General features: G+C 26.6%; 1 long non-coding RNA gene across 1 annotated transcript in view; it reads right to left on the bottom strand.

The window, feature by feature from the left end:
* LOC124427214 overlaps window positions 1-1468 on the bottom strand; it is a 209671-nt gene extending 208203 nt beyond the window's left edge. The window contains exons 1-2 of the long non-coding RNA XR_006942917.1: window positions 1428-1468; window positions 517-731 (exon numbers count right to left, since the gene is read on the bottom strand). This is a non-coding gene — a long non-coding RNA (uncharacterized LOC124427214). The remainder of the gene's footprint in view (window positions 1-516; window positions 732-1427) is intronic.
* Window positions 1469-5000: the final 3532 nt, after the last annotated feature.

The raw sequence follows: 5000 nt of genomic DNA, 5'->3' as shown, positions 1-5000 counted from the left end.
CGAACGCAAGAGAGAGAGAGAAAAGGTATACCAAGAGAAAATACAAATAGGAAGAGCCTTTTACGAGAGGTAGCAGTTTGTCGCGTTCCTTTCGTCGTTCGTCCGCGTGCGTTTCTTTATTCGTATCCGTCTGTTGTCTCCCTGATGTGTATGTTTATATATATTGTATGTGTATGTATATGTCAGAGAAAAAGAGAGAGAGAGAGAGAAAGAGAAAGAGAGAGACAGAGAGAAAGAGAGAAAAGTCAAGGGAAGAATAACTCAGCCATAAACATCCCGTAGGATAATTAACCCTTTGAAAACTTTGAACCTTTGACGATTTTAATAATCTTAAAAGACAGCGGGCCCTTGATTAGTACTTTCTACCGTTCGGATGCGATCGACAATGCCAGTCTATCTCTGTCGTCGTATATTACCAACGTTCAGTTCGGTACACGCGGGCACATTATCACTACGTTCGTACAACAAATGCAATGTATATACGATGTACATTATAAGAAGAAAATTCTAATTTACCCATTTATTACTCCAACGAAGAAACAACGCCTATATATCTCTTCCTCTCTCTCTCATCAATACACGAAAAAGGAATTGCATATGTTAGTTCTGATCATCTCGTTCCATCGTTTGATCGGCCATTTTCATCGGTCCTTCTTCAATCATACGTCACATAGATATTTTGACAATTTTTTTTCAATCCGACACGATACAATTTCGATAAGCACATTTCACTGAAATCAAAATATTTTCTTTATTAATCTTTACAATCTATTGATATAAAATTTATTGAATTTCACTTTTTATTTTTAATTATAAGATATATTATATCTACTATCGACATTTGTACGTTACTTGATACGTTACGTAATTTCTATTTAATATGGCCGACAAAAAAGAAAAGAGTGAGTGGATGAGTGAGAGAATGAGAGAGAGAGAGAGAACAAACGTTGAAAGGAACTTTTGCCATGTACGGTACTGCACGTACATAGATATATATGGCACTTTGAAGTATTGGCATAAAGGCAGGGCTGCGCGGAATGGTGAAAACAATGAGCGGTGAACATGAAACGACCCTTAGTAGCCAATAACACACGTGGATTATTTCAAAAAGCTAATTTTTTTCCTCATACCAGTATCCTGGTAGAAAACGAAAGGGCTACGACCTTGTGCGTACATCACATGGCCGTCTATCATTTTTCTAAAAGCTTCGTTTGTCGCTCTCGTTTTGTTTTATCGCGAAAAAGAAGAAAAAAAGGAAAAAAAAAAAAGAACAAAAGAAAAAAAGTATACTTTGAAAATATATTTATACGTCTGTAAAAAAAAAATATCTACGCCGAGAGAAAGAGACGATCGTATTTTCAAACGAGTTTAATACATATAGAAATGATTAATTAATTATGCAAATAAGAATTTATTCACTTACGAACCTAAGCTGAACATACTACTACGTCGCACATCACCAACGAAATAAACGTAACAGAAGAGAATCGCGTGGTCACGTGATCCCTTCAGCCAAATATTAACGAATCTCTAATTGGTCAAGAATGACGAGCCAATGTTAGTTAATTTCACGCTATATCTTATCCAATCAGAGGACGTAATTCTAAACATTACGAAGAAGAATATTGAAAAAACATGACTTTGAGATTATAAATAAATAATAATATCGATCGCTTTAAAATATGAGATATAATATTACTTGGAAAATATGAAATCTTTTAGTATGTTTCGTATATTCGAATGGTAAATATATATCGCTCTTATATACGTATATATTTTTTTGTAATATATATATTACATACGTACAATATATATATATATATATATATATATATATATATATATATATATATATATTCGTTATTTCTAATTTAATCGAAATTAATTCCCACGTAATATTAAATTACATTATACTTTATTATACGATTAATTTTATATCGTTTATTTAATATTTAATTGTTTGTCAGTGACAATATATTTTCTTACGTAAATTGAAGTATATAATCAAAGAAGATACAGAAAGAAACAAAAGTTTCTGGGTCGATCAAAAGTTCCTAAGTTAAGTAATTTAACGATCTGAAAAAAAGAAAAGGTAGGGAAAAATAAATTAACTACAAAAAAGTTCTCGTAAAAGATTAATCCATTTAATCATCTAAGAATTAATCAATCGTTATGTGTTAAATGTTAGTTATTTTATATTTCTTTAAATATATATTTACATTATCTATCCTATTTAATTAATATTTAATCGTTTATTAGGTTAAAATAGAATTCATTATACATATGTCTATGTAAATCGAAATAATCCAAATATCTAATATTAAATCAGTTACGTTATATTATAATGTTATAAATTTTCTATGTATATATGTGCATGGTAACTTCATCTATTGTATGTGAAAATTTCTCGTACGCATTGAAATAATTTTAATAAGGCAGTGCGTAATATTATTTTATAAAAATATTAAATAAATAAACAAACACACACATGTAAATATATATATAACATCAGATTATATTTGTATATTTGTACTTCACACGTATTTACAATACTCTAATTGTATCCTTGTTCAAATGTATAATATCAAGTGTATAATTATAGTATATTGAAATCTCTCGTTGGATCTTTTTTTTTTGATCACGTCAAATAAAATTTTTCTCTCCTTAGTAAATTTTCAATTAAAAGTAACTACTTTATTTCTTTTATTTTTTCATTCGTTACAGTTGGTTATGGTGTCTCGAGACGAGCGATGACGTTTTACCGGTAAAAATCTTTCTCCCTCTTCCTCCCAACACTTTAAGCCACCCAATCAACACAGAATTTAATTTCTCGTTTTGTAAGCAAAGGTTATACGACATATATATATATATAGTATGTAGGCTTATTTCCAATGGATCTCGCGAATGGCATCGTAGAGTGTTTATATGAACGACGATGATAAAGAAAGAGTACGTGAACGAAGAAGAAAGATGATAGATAGAGAGAGAGAGAGAGAGAGAGAGAAGAAAAAAGAATCATACAAGGAGAAGTACTGTTCTTCGTTCGACGATAATCTCATAGGTCGTAGAGTATCTCGTACATTAGTTATCCTCTTTTTTTTTTCTCTCTTTCGTGTTATATCATTCGATGTTTACAAATGAATTTCTTCGTTGATCTAAACGATATAAATCTGTTTCGTTTATATTGAAACGTGATAATCAACGACGTCATATTGTCGTCGTATTAGTAATAATAGTTATCGTCGTCGTTCGATTACTTAATCATAAGTTAAATCTATCGATTGTAAAAAGTGCTTTTTAAGAAAGGGAATCTAACGTGCGCGTGTGTGTGTACGTATGTATGTGTGGAGTGTTTATAAAATATTTCGTCGTAAAAATGAATCATAAAATTATTATTTTATTTATAAATAAAATTATTATTAGTGTTGAAATATAAGATAGAAGATTGAAGAACGATAGAAGGTTATCAATGATTGTCATATCAAAAACGTGTAAGTTATTCTTAATATATATACATGCGTATATACACGTATATCACATATATATATATATATATATATATATATATATATATATATATATACACACACATACATTCGCACACACAATTTGTTGCAACGATCTAATCATTTTCAACTGCAAATTTTTATTTGCTTCTATTGAATTATGCATGTATATCATATTAATGTTATTGTATTACTGATATATTAATGTAATTGTATTGTACTGTGAATATATCCATCTATTTATATATATATATATATATATATATATATATATATAATTATATTAATTAAATAAATATATATATATATAATAATATTAATTAAATAAATATACTATTTAATATATAATATTAAAAGATTTAAATCATGATAATTATTGTAACTTATGAAAGTTATATATATATATATATATATATATATATATATATATATGAGATTTATAGAGGATTAATCTTTGGATATCGAGTTTGATGCATTTTTTTAAATCATTCGATCCGTCAATCGTAAGAAATGATGAACGTAATAAGTAGAAATAAAACGAAATATGATTCGACTGTCAATCATGAAGAATGAAAATTGTAATATATTCGATATTAACACAGACGAATTATTATTAATGGACATTATCGATAATATGTTAATATTTTTACATATACGAAATCATAACTCTTTATAACCTAACTTTTTTCTTTTTTTTTTCTGGATTCCATATGAAAAAATAATTCAAACGAAAGTTATTTCTCCTGTTTTTCTTTCTTTTCTTTCCTTTTCTTTTCTTTCTGATTTCGTAGAATATACTACCGTTATAAAAAAATGTAGGTTACTATTTGATAAAAGATCGATGATGATCGTAAAATTACTTTCGAAATCTTTCATTAAATAAAAAGAAAATAATAAAATATAAAAAGAAAAAGTTCCTTCGTTAAATCGGAATAACATTTGTAGAATAAATTTTATTTCAAAAATTTTCGAGAGATGAATTTCTATATCGCTATATTTTCGAGTAATAACTTAGACGTAAAACGGGAAACATTTGAAAATAAAATAGAACTTCGTATATGAACTAGCAAATAATTTTCTGCATTTCGTAAAATGAAATTTATTTTTAAATAATATTTTAAAAAATACATATATATATATAAATATATATATATATATATATATATATATTTATATATATAATATTATTATAATAATTATTTATATAATATTTATAATATTATTTATTAATTATTTATATATTATATACATATATAATATTATTATATAAATAAATATATATATATATAATTGTATGTATATATATATATAATTGTATGTATATATATATATATATATATATATACACAATTATCTCTTCAAAATTACATGACGTTATAAAAGCTATAACATAATCTTAAAGTATCGTTTGAAAAATACGCTTGTCAAATCATTCAATGGTCTCAATCCTCACCGAGAGAGAGGTAGAAAATGTAAAGATAAAAAGAAGAGCTC

Source organism: Vespa crabro, chromosome 10 (genome assembly GCF_910589235.1).
Source record: "Vespa crabro chromosome 10, iyVesCrab1.2, whole genome shotgun sequence".
Taxonomy (NCBI): Eukaryota; Metazoa; Arthropoda; class Insecta; order Hymenoptera; family Vespidae; genus Vespa; species Vespa crabro.
This window is presented reverse-complemented; position numbering and strand designations above follow the sequence as displayed.